Below are 17717 nucleotides of genomic sequence, written 5' to 3'. Positions count from 1 at the left end.
GTCATGCCTGACTGACCTTCCTGGAGCTTTTGAGTGGGGAGCAGAGAGAGGGAATGATGGCAATTCAGGAGATACCTTGATTTTCAAAGAGCCTTTGATAAGGTGCCCAGTGACAGAGTGTTGAAGGAATGTAGCAGTGAGTGACAAATCATGGGACAGATTATTGTCTGAATCCAGGAAGGAGTTTGACAATAGTCCGCAGCAATAGGTCTGGGCACCACTGATGCTGACAATTTCCATAAACTGTTTATATCTTGGAATTAAGAATGCAGTTTCTCAATTTGGTGTCAGATTAGGGAACTGGGATGTTGTAAGAGAACAAAAATGTATATGCAGGATGTGTAAGTAATGGAGAAATGCGAGGTAGTGCATCAGGAAGAAAAGAGGCAGAGACTGCAAATGCTGGAATGTGAAGCAAAAATGAGGCTTTGGAAGAAATCAACATCAGGCAGCTTCTGCAGAGGGAAATGGACAGCCAATATTTTGGGTCGAGACTCATTTAAACTGAAAGATTAGAGGGGTGATAGCCAGTATAAAGAGTATGAGGGAGAATGGTGGGACAAGAGCTGTCAAGTGACATATGCATCCAGATGAACCATAGAACCATAGAACACTACAGCACAGTACAGGCCCTTCAGCCCTCCATGTTGTGGTGACCCATATAATCCTTAAAAATATACTAAACCCACACTACCCCATAACTGTCCATTATTCTTTCATCCATGTGCCTGTCCAAGAGGCTCTTAAATACCCCTAATGTTTTAGCCTCCACCACCATCCCTGGCAAGTCATTCCAGGCACTCACAACCCTCTGTGTAAAATACTTATCCCTGATGTCTCCCCTAAATTTCCCTCCCTTATACATATGCCCTCTGGTGTTTGCTATTGGTGCCCTGGGAAACAGGTACTGACTATCCACCCTATCTATGCCTCTCATAATCTTGTAGACCTCTATCAAGTCCCCCTCATTCTTCTACGCTCCAAAGAGAAAAGTCCCAGCTTGCTAACCTTGCTTCATATGACTTGTTCTCCAATCCAGGCAACATCCTGGTAAATCTCCTCTGCACCCTCTCCATAGCTTCCACATCCTTCCTATAATGAGATGAGCAGAACTGAACACAATACTCTAAGTGCAGTCTCACCAGAGATTTGTAGAGTTGCAACATGACCTCTCTACTCTTGAACTCAGTCCCCCTGTTAATGAAGCCTAGCATCCCATAGGCCTTCTTAACTACCCTATCAACCTGTGCAGCGACCTTGAGGGATTATGGATTTGAACCCCAAGGTTCATCCACACTCTTAAGTAACTGACCATTTATTCTGTACTCAGTCTTCTGGTTTGTCTTTCCAAAATGCATCACCTCACACTTATCCGGATTGAACTCCATCTGCCATTTTTCTGCCCAACTCTGCAGCCTGTCTATATCCTCTTGTAACCTTCGACAACATACCGCTATGAGGTGGGGGGATAGAGCGGTGAAGATAGCAACAGAGGCTTGGGGGTAATAGGTGGAGGCAAAAAGGAGCTGCAGATTATGGGACATTTCCCACCACAGATGCTGCCTGACATCTCATTTTTTCTACTGCAGGTAGAGAAGGGAGATCACTTATTATTTGAAAATGTGAGTTTGGGCAGGGTAAAAGTGCAAAGAGATATTGGTGAACAAATGCACCAAGCCCTCAAAGTCAGAGCACAGATGATCACACTATGAAAAGAAGCAAACCAAGCCTTTTGAGTTTATTTCCAAAGGGAAGTTATATTGAACCTGCACCAACCATGGTTAGACTCACTTAGAGAACTGCAATGAGAAATTAACGAACTGTAGAAGTTGGAAATCTGAGATGAAGGTGGAGAATGCAGATCAGGTAACGTATGTGGAGCAAGAGACAGAGTGAATGGTCTGGATTCAGACACAGGGAATGGGATTGGGAGAGCTGGGAGTTCAGATGAAAGGTCTTCTGAAACTCTGCTGTTCTCTCCAATGCTGATAAGTGACGGCTGAATTTCCTGCTTGAGTTTTTTTTACTCTGGAGCTCTGCATTCAATTCTGCTTGTCATTAAAAGGATGTAGTGGTGCTGGAGAGGGTGCAAAGATGACTTACAAGGGTGGCGGCAGAAACGTCAGAGAAAACATTTCAGGAAAGTGAGACAGATTCAGAAGGGAAGAAGACTTCCGGCATTCCTTTAAAATGATGGAAGCTTTTGATAGCGGAACTACGACAGAAGGTTTCTTCTTGGGAAGAGGACGAGGAATAGAAGTAGAGGCAATTGATAGAAGAGTCATCTGGAAACCCAATGGAGTAGCTTCTTTTCTCAAAATGTGGGGAGGATGCAGAGTTCCCTCACGCAGGGAGAGGTTAGGAATGATTTGGAGGTTTAATGAGAGCCTGGAGGATGAGGGAACAGAGGGTTGCACTGATAGACTGAGATGGGAAAAGACAGGAGGAGCAGACACACTAGCACGTACTGGCTGGGCCGAAGGGCTGTTACTATGTCCTTTGCCAAATCTGAGTTCTGATATGAGGGGGGGCCTATGGGAGTAGTGCATTTGCATAATTTTCATTCTATACTTAATGTTAAAAATTGAATGAAGTTTGTGGTGGATTTGGAGTCTAAGTGAATCGCTGTGTTGCCTCCCAGGCCATGGCGATCAACAGCTATTTATTGGGAACCGGGGCTCCTCTTTGTCTTTACACTGTGATCTGCTTCAAATAAGATGAATATCTCAGCAGTGAGCTGTGTGGGGAGCACGAGTTCACTCATCTTCCAGTGCTGACCATCAGAGAGTGTGGTGAATGTTTTATGAAGCCGATTAAATGAAGGATCTCCAGGAACTATTTCAGCAGTCAGGGTGTAGAGCAATGGACTGGTAAAAGCTTCCATACAAGAAGCGACCTGGCACTCTGTCTCTCTGCGGCCTGTTAGGATTCTTTTACCTTAGACACGTGTCACTCTGTGACTGAAGCAAGTCAGGATCACTGAAAAATAGATGACAAGCAACAGGAATTCAAGCTGTTAGTATCACAGAGCTTTCAAATATCCGTGGGGATCATACTCAGCTTGGACCAAGCTTTCAGATCTCTTGAATTATACATCTCCGATCTGCTGTCCTCCTAGTCACATGCTTGCTTGCAGTGTTCTCTCCCGCTCCCGGCTGGTGGCCGGACTCTCCAAGCACAGCAAACTCAAGGACAGATACTTGGGCTGACGGAACTGCCTCCACAAAGCTGAGGGAGCTGAAGGGGCTGCTGGGTAATGGTTGGCCTCACGGTCTGTGGCACACTCTCGAGCGCTTTTACTGTTTGAGTCAAAGGTTGTGCTGTGGATGGGACGTTGTCTGGTGGAGGCGCAGCTGAGCTCCTACTACCTCGAGCAGTTGACTAATACTTTGTTGTTTTATGGGATCTTGCTGTGGGTATACTGACAGCCATGTGCCCCACTCCATGACAGCAGCCACAGTTTAAGCCACCTCTCAATGAGCAGCTTTCGGGGTCATGAGGAACCACAGCTCTTGTGTTCTTTCTCTCTCTCTCCCACTTTCGACCAACTCTCCACTATCACCCTCCTAGTGCCAGTTCTTGCCTCTCTGCAAGAGAGGGGCCTGAGTAAGTGTGATTGATGGGATAGAGTGACTCTTCTGAGAAGCTTCAGAAGACTCGGAGGTCATAGTTGTTTTACAGTCACAGAGTCATTCAACGTGGGAACGGGCCCTTCCGTGGTAACCATCAATCCCACTTTAAACTGCTCACACTCCCAACACCCCCCACTCACACTCTGTGGGCAATTAACTACCGACCTCGCACGCCTCGGAAACCAGAGCACCTGGAGGGAACTGACACAGTCCAAGAGAGAACATGCAGACTCCACACTGACAGCACTCAAGGTCAGGACTGAACCACTTTGCCTCCTATACTTGAGGAAATTCTGATAAAACTGTCCGTTTACCCCCAGTGACTGGTTCTTCCTCACAATCTGGAATATTTTCCTTTCATTAACTATACCACTCTGTCGATTGGTTCCTAATGCCCCTCTTTCTTTAATCAAATGCCCCAAGTTTGCAGTCCTTGATCGTCAGCCTTCCTGCCATTAGAAATAGAAGAAGGCCACACATCATTTGAAGTTTTCTGTGGAATCTGCTCCTAACGTTTTGTAAAAAAAACACACGCACAAAATACTGGAGGAACTCAGCAGGCCAGGCGGCATCTATGGAAAAGAGTAAACAGTCGATGTTTCAGCCCGAATCGTTGACTGTACTTTTTTCCATTGATGCTTCTTGACCTGCTGAGCTCCTCCAGCACTTTGTGTGTGTGTTAATCGGATTTCCAGCATCTGCAAATTCTCTCTTGTTCTATAAAGAAAACATCATGCTGGGACATTATTATCCATAAATAATGTAACCAAAACACAGTTTTTAAATCATGGACAACCCTGAATAGATGAGGCGGTGTTGTGGGGCGATAACCGGTGGGGACGGGCATCTTCTTCAACGATTGACACACTTACAGAATGTAACCATTAGCAAAGGTAACTGTAAGACTTTTGATGCTGATGATAAAAATGAGGTCACACATTGTTTGGAAAATAGGTTTCAAATGGTTGAAAAAGAGATGGGTGAGCAGAAGTACATTAATCATTCAGAGCAGGACAGAAATTATATATTTTTTTAAAGTAAGCATGAGTGTTTATTTCCATAGGGATGTAATTGAAAAGTTGAGGAGATGAACAACTTCAGGCAAAGTTAGACTCCAAGTGGCAACTCTTGCATAGTTCCATCTGACACCTTACAAAATGGTAAGACACACTAAAAGGGTACAAGATAGATTGAAGAGGCCGACTCTGCTGTGAGATTTCATACATTGCCGAGGGAGCAGCAGATAAGCTCTAAATTCAATAGCTCCTCTTGCTCCATATAGAAATGTAATTACCACTGGCTGGACAGAGTCCTGAGTCTTGAATTCTGAAAATAAATGGGCAGAATTTCTTCTTCTGTGGGCTAAGGGATTAAGGGACCTTCCCTGCAGGAGGGGCTTTGAGATAACTCCCTGTCTCAGCATGCCTCCTCATCACTGTGAGGCATGAGTTCCGGTCATTCCACAATGACAATAACTTTATGGCTGACAGTCTAGAACATAGCACATAGAAATCTACAACACGTTATAGGCTGTTCGGCCCACAATGTTGTGCTGACCGTAACCTACACTAGAAATGGTCTAGAGTTACCCTAGTGCTTAGCCTTCTATTTTTCTAAGCTCCAGGTACCTATCTAAGAGTCTCTAAAAAGACTCTATTGCATCCGCCTCTACCACCGTTACACCACTCTCCGTGTGAAAAGCTTATCCCTGACATCCGCTTGGAACCTACTTCCAAGCACCTTATAATCATGCCCCTTGTGTTAGCCATTTCAGCCCTGGGAAAAAGCCTCTGGCTATCCACACAGTCAATGATCATCTTATACATCTCTATCAGGTTACTTCTCATCCTCTGTTGCTCCAAGAAGAAAAGGCCGAGTTCACTCAACCTTTTCTCATAAGATACGCTCTCCAATCCAGGCAAATTCCTTGTAAATCTCCTCTGCACTTTCTCCATAGTATCCACATCCTTCCTGTAATGAGGTGACCAGAGCTGAACACAGTACTCCAAGTGGGCTCTTACCAAGGTCCTATATAGCTGTAACATTAACTCTCAGCTCTTAAATTCAATCCCACGATAGATGAAGGCCAATGCACTGTAGGCCTTCTTAACCACACAGTCAATCTGCGCAGCAGCTTTGAGTGTCCTATAGACATTGACCCCAAGGTCTCTGTGATCTTCCACACTGCCAAGAGTCTTATCATTAATAATATATTCTGTCTTCAAATTTGCCCTTTCAAAATGAACCACCTGACACTTATCTGGGTTAAACTCCATCTGCCACTTCTCAGCCCAGTCTGCATCCTATTGATGACCTGTTGTAATCTTTGACAGCCCTCCACACTATCCACAACATCCCCAATCTTTCTGTCATCAGCAAACTTACTGACCCACCCTTCTACTTCTTCATCCAGGTCATTTATAAAAATCACAAAGAGGAGGGGTCCCAGAACAGATCCCTGTGGAACACCACTGGTCACCGACCTCCACTCAGAATATGAACCATCTACAACCTCCCCATGCCTCCTTACTTTCTGAATGAGTCTTGTATGTGGAACCTTATCGAATGCCTTACTGAAATCCATATGCACTACATCCACTGCTCTACCTTCATCAATGTGTTTTGTTTAATATAAGCTTTATCATAAATTTCCTGCCCCAGGAACAGTAGGAGCTTGTCCTTTGGTTCAATCGAGGCCTTCTTTCAGCCCTTCAATCTCAATCTGAGCAAACTCTGATTCCCCTTTCTGGAACGATACCAGTGCTAAGTGCTTCACACATCTTCAGATGTTATAACATCACAGATTCTCAACTATAAATTTAAATTCAGGCTTTATAATGAGTGAGTAAATATCTTTAGGTTGGCCAATGACACTGCTGTGGCAATGAGCCAGCTTACTGGAGTGAGATGGGACACGTGGCTGAGTGGTATGCAACAACAACCTCTCACTCAAAGTCAACGACACTGAAGGGCTGATTGTTGACTTCAGGAAGAGGAAGGAGGGCAAAAATGTGCCAGTCTACGCTGGGTGGACCAGCTTTAAATTCCTGGGTGTTAGCATATTGAATGAGCAGTCCTGGGCCCAACACATAAATGCAATCATGAGGACAGTGAGCCAGCACCGCTATTTTCTTAGGAGGGTGCGGAGGTTCAGCTTGCCACTGAACGCTCTACCGAATATCTACTTGTGTACTGTTGAAAGTATCCTGACTGATTGCACCATATTCTTGGTAAGGCAAATCGAATACTCAGAAACATAAAAAGCAGCAGAGAATCATGACACCTCACTTGCAAGTCTGTGGGGGGGGGGGGGGGTCACCTACTGCAGTGGTCCCCAACCACTGGGAGTTATGGTCTGGTTTGAAGCCTGCATTCCGGGTCTTGATCCAGTCCACGGACTCCGGACTCCGGGTCTTGTAGCCGTCCCTTGTTCTGCCCTTGAGCCCAATTAGTCACACCTGTGGATCATCGTGGCTTGTTGGGGCTCAAGGAGGCGTACCTGATGCCCATCGGCTGGTGGTGTATATAGGGGGCTCTGGGGCTGAGTGGAGTTGGGGGGGGCGTCTGGGTCTGGGTCTGGGTCTGGGTCTGGGTCTGGGTCTGGGTCTGGGTCTGGGTCTGGGTCTGGGTCTGGGTCTGGAAGTCTGGCAGCCACCCTGGACTGAGCTCCCTTCCTATCCCTTGCCTCTGTTGAGTAGGCCAGGCTGGACTGCTGTTGCCTGGTGGGGGACTCTGCCCCTTTCCATCCCTTGCCTCTGATGGGTTGTACCCTGTGGCCTGCCCAGACCCCTGTGTTCCAGCCTGGGAGGTCTGGGCCCTGCCCAGGAGTTATGTGGCCCGACCAGAGAACTCCAAGGTCCTGCCTGAACTCCAAGACTCTCCCGGAACCCCAGAATCACCTTGAACGTCATGTCCCTCACGCACGCCATGGTCTCCACATCTTGTCTATCATTTAGTTGTTCCTGTCCTGCCCCTAGTACTTCAGTGCCTGTGTCCTGCACTTGGGTCCAGCCTCCTGTCCCCTTGTGACACTGGGCTGCGGACCAGTACCAGCACTGCAGCTGACTCATTTCATACTGCCAAATCATATCGTTTCCTCATGGCCCGGTGCTTGGGGACCACTGATCTACTGTATCCAGTGCTTGTGGTGTGGCTTCTTATATATTGGAGAAACCCTACAGAGATTGGGAAACTGCTCCATCAGTCATCTTCATCCCCCCCTCTCTGCTTCACTGTTCCCCATTTCTGTTTCCCTCTCTCAGCTTATCTCCTTACCTGCCCACACCTCCCTCTTCTTGTTCTTCCATGGTCTTCTGTCCTCTACCACCAGATTCCACCTTCTCCTGCTGTTCACCAGGCAGCTTCCCTGCTCTCTATTTCACCCCTCCTCCTCTCCTGGATTCACCTATCACCTACCAACTTGTACTTCTTCCACCCCTCCCCTCTACCTCTCCCCTTCCTCTCCAGTCCTGATGAAGGGTCTTGGACTGAAATGTTGACTGTTCACTCTTTTCCAGAGGTGCTGCATGGCTTGCTGAGTTCCTCCATCATCTGCTAATGAAATGTGAATGCACAGAAACACAAAAAGCTGCAGAGAATAGTGGAATTTTCCCATCATGAAGGTATACCTCCCCAGTCTCGGTAATTTCTACAGGAGATGTCCTCAAGAAGGCAATATCCATTGTCAAAGACCCCCACCTTCTGGACCATGAAATTTATTTGCTACTGCCATTAAGCAAGTGGTACAAAAGCCCCAAGTCTCACCTCACCATGTTCATGAGCAGTCACAAACAAGAGAAAATCTGCAGATGCTGGAAGTCCAAGCAACACACACAAAATGCTGGAGGAACTCAACAGACCAGGTAGCATCTGTGGAAAAGAGTACAGTCGACGTTTCGGGCTGAGACCCTTCATCAGGACTGGAAAGAGAGTTGAGGAGTCAGAGTAAGAAAGTGGACAGTGACTTCCCTTCAAACACTTGGTGTTGAACTAAGCAGAAAAGGCCAGATCAGTACAGTTTAGTAACACTATGATCACATCAATCTCTTTGCATTAACATTGATTTTAGTGTAGTTTTTTGTTCTGATTGTGTTCATTCTCATAGAAGTATGAATAATTTATGTTTAATTCATGTTTTTGTTTCTCCAGTGAATGCTACTTGTATGAAGCTGTGAGCCCATGAGGTTGCCTCAAGTAAGGTTTGCATTACACCTGTGCATACCTGTATTGTGCAGATGACAACAAATTCAACTTTGAATTTGACACTTACATTGTGTCATTGAACCAAATTAAACCATTGCCTGTACCTATAGACACCTCTGTGCACAGACCACTCCCTGTACACAGACTGTTCCCTTTACACTGACAATTCCCACACACAGACCACTCCCTGAACACAGACAATTCCCACACAGACGGTTCCCTGTCCACAGTCAATTCCCACACACAGACCACTCCCTGTACACAGTCAATTCCCACACACAGACCACTCCCTGAACACAGACAATTCCCACACACAGACCACTCCCTGAACACAGACAATTCCCACACAGACGGTTCCCTGTCCACAGTCAATTCCCACACACAGACCACTCCCTGTACACAGACAATTCCCACACACAGACCAGTCCCTGTACACAGACAATTCCCACACATAGACCACTCCCTGTATACAGACAATTCCCACACAGATGGTTCCCTGTACACAGACAATTCCCACACAGACGGTTCCCTGTCCACAGTCAATTCTCACACACAGTAGGTTCCTGTACTCAGACCATTCTTGTATACAAATTACCCCAATACACAGACAACAGGTGTATGCAGAGCGTTCCTATACACAGACCACTCCAGTTTCTCTGAGATTCAGACATAGGGAACCTCAGACTCTGAATCACATAACATAGACCATTGGATCATAAAACAATAGAGCACAGGAACAGGCCCTTTGGCCCGCAATGTTGTTCCGAACCAAATAAATCAGTATTCAAACTAATTACTTAACTAAACTAAATTAAACTAATCCCTTCTGCCTACATCTTTCCATTTTCCTCACATTCATGTGTCTGTCTAAATGTCTCTTAAAAGTCTCTAATGTTTCTGCCTCTCCCACCACCCTAGGCATGGATTCTAGTCACCCACCACTCTCTGTGTAAAACTTGCCGCTCACATCTCCTTTGAAATTACCCCCTCTCACCTGAAATGCATGCCCTCTGGAATGAGACAGTTTGACCCCGGTGTAAGGATGCTGTCTACTCTATCTGTGCCTCTGGTAATCTTGTACACCTCAGTCAGGTCTCCCTCACCCTCCGCCATTCTACAGAAACAACCAACGTTTGTCCAACTTCTCATTGTAGCACGTGCCCTCTAATCTATGTAACATCTTCTGCACCCTCTCTGAAACCTCAGCATCCTTCCTATAACGAGCACCCATACTGTATGCTGCTGCGTACTCCAGTGCGGCCTGTCTAGGGTTACAGAGATGCAACGTTATTTCCTGACTTCTGAACTCAATGCCACAACTAACACAAGCAAGCCCTCTTCACCACCCTGTCATCATGTAGCCACTTTCAGGGAGATATGAACTTGGACCCCAAGGTCTCTCTGTTAAGGATCTGAAGGACAGTGCGCTGTCTCTTTGCGTCAACATCGTTAAGAGTGTTTGCTGTTTTGTAACAGTAGTGCAACACATAAAAAAGTTACTGTAAGTTACATAAGAAATATTTTAAAATTAATAATTAGTGCAAAAAGTGCAGTCGTGCTCATGGGTGGGTTCATGGTCCATTTAGAAACCTGATGGCAGAGGGGAAAAAGCTGTTCTGAAGACAGCGAATGTAGATCATCAGGCTCTTTTACTTCCTGCTTGATGGTACTGATAAGAAGAGGGCCTGGTTCAAGAGGGTGAGGGGCCTTAATGATGGAGGGTTCCCTATTTTCCTCCAGTGCTGTGAATGTTTGGACTACTGGATGCTGAAGAAATCCTGACCCCTTCGTACTGTCACAAGGCAGCCTTGTGACTAGGTGGAGTCCGGTTCCACAGGACCTGGATCCCGGGCGATTTTCAGACTGTGTGCGCAAACTCTCCCCTCCTACACATTCCCCGTTCACTGCGGCTACATACCGAGAGCTGGCTTAGTTGGCCCTAGAGCTATAAGTAATTTTGTCAGCAGAGGGTGAGGAAAATGCCACATGGGTCGCCAGCAGGCATTGGTCGGAGGTGAGAGAGGGGACAGGAGAGAAAAGCAAACTGCTGCATTGGTGGACTTGGCGGGGCCAGAAAGGAGGAGGCTTAAGTTTGACATGGACTAGATGGGCCGATGGACACTATGACTCTATGAATGACACTATAAGTGGACCAAAGATCTAGCATGGACTATCTGGGCCGAATGGTCTGTTTCTGCGTGAAGCGTGGATGGCCGACAACAGATAGTTTTAAGCACACTTCAGTCACCACATTCAAAGCTTGGACTACTTGCGACATAAAATAAACATGTAGAATCTAACACAATATGTAACACACAACATACAGAATACAAGCATTGTGTAACACATGCCACATAACAAAGAGCGCATGATGTGCAACTTACAACACACATGAAACTAGCAACGGGCAACACGAGTCTCTGGATCGCAGTCTGAGGCGGTACTCAGTTGGAGTCTCTACTCTTGTCCCGGGCTGTCATTGTCTGCAGCAGCTAACTCTCTACCAACACCACAAGCTACTTTTGCTTTCCTGAAGTCTTGTGTTACTCCCCACATTTTTCACAATTCCCTTTCTCTGGTATCTGCAAACTTTGAAGTTAAGCCCCTGATATCAAGACAAGGTGGCAAATATCTACTCAAAGCTTTAGTCCTGCAGGGGCGGAGAGCTGAGGCACATTCCCTTCCAATCTGAGACATCTAGCCTCAATGCTCTGGGGCCCTTGTTAGTTCTGTGTCTCTGCTGCCAGTAAGCCCTTTGGGCTTTGGTAAAAATTTTGGAAGGATCTGATTTGAATCCATTCGATAAAAGGGTGGGTTGTTTGGTAAGGCACTGTGAAATAAATTTTACATAGTATCTTACCTGCTCTGTACCAGCCCCAGAAGAGTTTCATGGGGCAGTTTAGAGAGAGAGAGAGAGTTTTATCTAACTCACATAGTGCTTGATAAGCACAATGTAGAAGATTTATCTTGTTTTTAACCTTGTGCATCTGCCTTGAGAGTATTTAACTTGGGAGAGAAGAGGATGTAACGTATCGCACCACAGAAAAGCACAGCACAGAAACAGGCCCTTTTGGTGCATTTATTCCACACCGAACCATTTGAACTGCCTACTCCCATCCACTTGCACCGGGACCACAGCCCTCCATACCCCTACCGTCCATGTACCTACTAAACTTCTCTTCAACCTTGAAACCGAGCTCAAATGCATTACCTGCACTGGCAGCTCGTTCCGTATGCTCACGAACATCTGAGTGAAGAAGTTTCCTCTCATGTTCCCCCCTTAAGATTTTCACCTTTCACCCTTAACCCATGACCTCTGGTTGTAGTCCCACACAACCTCAGTGGAAAAAGCCTATCTATACCCCTTATAATTTTGTATACCTCTATCAAATTTTCCCTCAATCTTCAACATTCTAAGGAATAAAGTCCTAACCTATTCATCTTTACTTTACGTCAGGTCCTCCTTGTACATTTTCTCTGTACTCTTTCAACCTTATTGAAATGTTAGAGCAAGAACAGAAGATACAATCCATCTGGCCTGACATGACATTCACTAAATCCAATGTTGAATCTCCTATAGATTCCAATATCCAATGATCTCCTGTAACTCTCGCCCCAAATCCCTTGATTCTAATATCCAACAATCTCCTGTAGAGCTAACTCAGATCTCTTGATTCTTACACTCAACAATCTCCTGTAGAACCCACCCAATTCCCTTAGTTCCAATATTCAACAATATCCTGATCTCAATTGTAAATTAACTCAATGACTGAGCAACAGCCCTCAAGAGAAGAGAGTTCCAAAGGTTCATAGTCATTGGACAGATGAATTTCCTCATCTCAGTCTTAATTGGACGCCACAGTAGCATCACGGTTAGTGTGACACTGTTACATCTCGAGGCGTTCCAGAGTTCAGAGTTAGGTTCCGATGCCATCTGTAAGGAGTTTCTTTACATCTTACCCAATTCCCTGGGTGTTCTGGTTGTCCGGTAAGGGTTAATCAGGGTTGTGGGGTTGCTAGGGTGGTGCAGCTCAAAGGTTCAGAAAGGCCTACAGAGCACTGTATTGTTAAATAAATAACTGGCTGCACATCTATTCTTAATGAGCTACCCGAACCTTGCCCAATTACTCCCAGCCAGCTACCAGTCTATCTCCTGAAAGCTAAGCTCCTTTAGCTCCTAGATTCAGAGACTAGATGCTTAATTGGAAAACATCAAGAGAGCTGAACTGTGTTCTCCCCCTCCTCTCACTACCCACTAGGGCAGGGCAGAGTGTTACTCCATATCCTATGAGAGTCTGCTGGTTCTTCTGTGAGATGGGAAGGGACAACTCCCCCAAGACTTTCATTCCTCACCCAACAGACGTGACATTTTATATATAATTAACAGCCCAATTATAGTAACACAGTATCCTGAGCTGAGGGGATTAGAATTCCCTCTCCTGCTATCTTTGGAGCATATATTAACATATTTCTAGCAAATTGCCATTGTTTTGTTAACATATGCTGTAGCCTATTTTAAAATAAACAAGCAAAGAGATTTTCATTTAAAATTAATGAGATGGAGTGATGGGTCTGCTTTTAACTGAGCTGGTTTCAGTGGGACAAAGGATGGGGAGAGGGAATTTTTCATGTGTGGGAATCCTAGTCCTTTGTTTCTGCAGTCTAGGATAAGTGCTAGGAATAACAATGGCAAGAGGCAAGGAGGGCAGGGAAGAGGAGAATTTGCACCTGGGACTCCCGTAACGACAGTAGAAATGAGCGCAGCAGTCAGCCATCCAGCTCTTTGAGCTGCCTTTCTAGTCATCAAGACCCTGCCTGATCACCAACTCTAGCACCGTTCTTCTGCACTGTCCGATATCCCTCGATTCCCATCATATTCAGAAATCTGTGGATCTCAAAGTCAATGTTATTGTCATATATGTTAAAAGTGATCTACAACACTCTTGAGGGGAGAGAATTCCAAAGGTTCATTCAGATTCCAAAGGTCTCTGAATGAAGACCCCTTATCCTAAGACTGTGTCCTGGTCCTAGATTCCCCATCCTGGGAAACATACTGCTTAACCCTGTAAGAGCTCTTTATTCAAAACTATAAGAGGCTTAAGAGAGGTCCTGACCTTCAAATCACACAGTAACCCAAGGACCCATGGACATTCTCAGTTGGGTGAAAAGGATCTCTCTGAATTATTTTGAAGACAAACAAGGTTTTCCCTTGTGTCCTTGTAAGTTTTTATCACCAGTTACCATCAGATTATCTGGTCATTATATGGTTGTTATTTGTTTGAGCTTGACATCTGAGAATTTGGAGATATGTGCCTGATAGTACAGCATAGAAACAGGCACTCGAGCCCACAAGTCCACGCTAACTCATGTCTCTACCTACACTAATCCCATTTATGCATGTTAGCACCATAACTGTTTTTTCGTTGCGTATTCAGGGGCCTGTCTAAATGCCTCTTAACCACAGCAATTGTACCTGATTGCATCGCCTCCTGCATCATGTTATAGACATCAACCATTCTCCGTGTGAGAAAAGCTTTCCTCTCAGGTCTTCTTTAAAATTTCTTCCTCTCACCTTAACGCTACCCCTTTTGTTTCTGGTAGTCCTACCATGGAGGAAAAATTCTGACCCTCCACCTTATCTTGTTCATAATCTTGTACACTTCCATCACGACACCACTCAGCCTTCTTCATCACCAAGATAAACAAATATCCTACCCACTCTCTCCCCTGAACTAAAGTTCTCCAACCCAGACAACGTCATGTGATATTACAACTGTACCTACACTTAAAGTGGTACTTCCCTGATTGTGGAGCCTCTTTGGATATCTTAAGTGACCAACTTCTTTTCCTTCTTATCCCAGGAATGAAAAGGGTTAATGTTTGAGGGTCCATTTGATGGCTCTAGGCCTGTACTGCAGGAGTTTAAAATGATGGGGATCTCCTTAAAACCCACTGAATATTGAAAGGCTTGGATAGAGTGGTTGAGCAGAGGAAGGTCACAGCAGTCAGGTCTCTGGCTTTGTGACAAAAGGGAAGAGGGGGCAGGAGAAGGGGTGAGCTGTGGTGATAGGGGATTTGTTAGGGGAACAGCATGGAGGCCCTGTGGATGAGAATGAGATTCCTGGATGGGATGTGCCTCCTGGGTGCCAGGGTCAGGACATCTCAGATCGAGTCCTCAGTGTGCATAAGTGGGAGGATGAACAGCCAGTGATCATAGTCCGTGTGCAGTATGTACCAATGACATGGGTAGGAAGGGTGATGAGTTTCTGCATAGGGAGTTCAGGGAGTTAGGTGCTAAGTAATAGGGCAGGAACTTTCAGGTCTGCTACCCTAGTGCTACCCTACCCTACCTGACTGTCACGTGCTAGTGAGGTCAGAAATAGGAAAATTATACAGTTTAATACATGGCTAAGGATTTGGTGAAGGAGAGAGGGCATAAGATTTGTAGGTCGTTGGGTTCTCCTCTAGGGAGTGTGAGATCTGTTTGGAAGAGATGGTTTGTACCTGAACTGGACAAGGACTAATAGCCTAGCGGGAAGGTTTACTAGAGCCGCACAGGGAGTCGGGAGGGGGATGGGTTTAAACTAAAGTTGCGGGGGATGGGAACCAGAGTGCCAGAACAGATAGTGGAGCGGTTGTGGAGAAAGATGTTAAGCCTACATACAAAGTCAGGAATCAAACAGTTGAGCATGGTGTGATTATCGTCCTGAACTGCAGAGGTGCAGGAAAGGCAGGTGAACTCAGGGCATGGATCAACACCTGGAATTATGATATTGTAGTGAGATATTGTATTATGATAGTGAGACTTGGCTGCAGGAGACGCAGGGCTGGCAGCTCAGCATTCTGGATTCCATAGTTTTAGACAAGATAGAGAGGGAGGGGTTAAAGGGGGAGAAAATGTCACGGCAGTTCTCAGTCTGGATAGACTGGAGAACTCATTTAGTGAGGCTTTATGGGTGTAACTGAGGAATATGAAAGGTATGACCACGTTAATGGGGCTATATTATAGACCACCCAACAGTCTACAGGACTTAGAGGAACAAATCTGTAGAGATCACAGCCTGTTACAAGAAACATAGAAACATAGAAAACCCACAGCACCATGCAGGCCCTTCGGCCCACAAAGCTGTGCTGAACATATCCTTACCTTAGAGCTCCCTAGGCTTACCCATAGCCCTCTATTTTCCCAAGCTCCATGTACCTGTCCAGGAGTCCCTTAAAAGACCCTTACGTATCCGCCTACACCACTGTCACCGGCAGCACATTCCACGCACTCACCACTCCCTGTATAAAAAACTCACCCCTGATATCTCCCACCAAAAGGCTGAAACATAGGATTGTGATAGTAGGTGATTTTAACTTTCCACACATTGACTGGGACCCGCATACTGTAAAAGGGCTAAATGAGGTAGAGTTTGTCAAATGCGTTCAGGAAAATTTCCTTACTCAGTACACAGAAGTCCCAACAAGAAAGTCTATGATACTGGATCTGCTATTGGGCAACGAGACAGGGTGGGTGACAGAAGTTTGTGTAGGGGACCATTTTGCATCTAGTGAGCATAGTTTCAAAGTAAGTATGAAAATGGATAGGTCTGGTCCGCAGGTTGAGGTCTTCAGTTGGAGAAAGGCAATTTTACTGGTATCACAAAGAATTTGGCAAGTGTAGATGGACGGGTGTTTTTCTGGCAAAGGTGCACTTTGGTAAGCGAGAGGCATTCAGAAGTAAAATTCGGAGAGTACAAAGCTTGTATAGGCCTGTCCGAGTAAAAGGTAAAGATAAAAGGTTTAGGAAAACTTGGTTTTCAAGAGATATTGAGGTCCTGGTTAAGAAAAAAAAGGAGGCATACAGCTGATAAGAGGCAGAGGGATGAGGGGTGGGGTGGGGTTGGCTTTGCTAGTCAGGGAAAATATTATAGCAGTGTTCAGGCGGGACAGATTAGAGGGCTTGTCTACCGAGGCCATATGGGTGGAGCTGAGAAGCAGAAAAGGTATGACCACATTAATGGGGTTGTATTATAGACCACCCAATAGTCAGCAAGAATTGGAGGAGCAAATCTGCAGAGAGATAGCAGACAACTGCAGGAAACATAAGGTTGTGATAGTAGGGGATTTTAATTTTCCGTATATTGATTGGGACTCCCATACTGTTAAAGGTCTAGATGGGTTAGTGTTTGTAAAATGTGTTCAGGAAAGTTCTAAATCAAAATATAGAGGTACCAACTAGAGAGGATGCAATATTAGATCTCCTATTAGGAAACGAGTTAGGACAGGTGACAGAAGTGTGTGTAGGGGAACACTTTGGTTCCAGTGATCATAACACCACTAGTTTCAACTTGATCATGGATAAAGATTGATCTGGTCCTCGGGTTGAAGTTCTAAACTGGAAAAAGGCCAAACTTGAAGAAATGAGAAAGGATCTAAAAAGCATAGGACAGGTTGTTCTCTGGCAAGGATGTTGTTGCCTTCACAGGAGAAATTTTGAGAGTGCAGAGTTTGTATGTTCCTGTCAGGATTAAAGGCAAAGTGAATAAGAATAAGGAACCTTGGTTCTTGAGGGATATTGGAACTGTGATAAAGAAGAAGAGAGAGATGTATGACATGTATAGGAAATAGGGAGAAAATAAGGTACTTGAGGAGTATAAAAAGTGCAAAAAATACTTAAGAAAGAAATCAGGAGGGCTAAAAGAAGACATGAGGTAGCTTTGACAGTCAAAGTGAGGGATAATCCAAAGAGCTTCTACAGGTATATTAAGAGCAAAAGGATAGTAAGGGATAAAATTGGTCTGCTTGAAAATCGGAGTGGTCGGCTATGTATGGAACGAAAAGAAATGGGGGAGCTCTTTAATGGGTTTTTTGTGTCTGTATTTACTAAGGAAACTGGCA

This window comes from Hypanus sabinus, chromosome 8, assembly GCF_030144855.1.
Source record: "Hypanus sabinus isolate sHypSab1 chromosome 8, sHypSab1.hap1, whole genome shotgun sequence".
Lineage (NCBI taxonomy): Eukaryota > Metazoa > Chordata > Chondrichthyes > Myliobatiformes > Dasyatidae > Hypanus > Hypanus sabinus.
Note: the sequence above shows the minus strand (reverse complement) of the source record.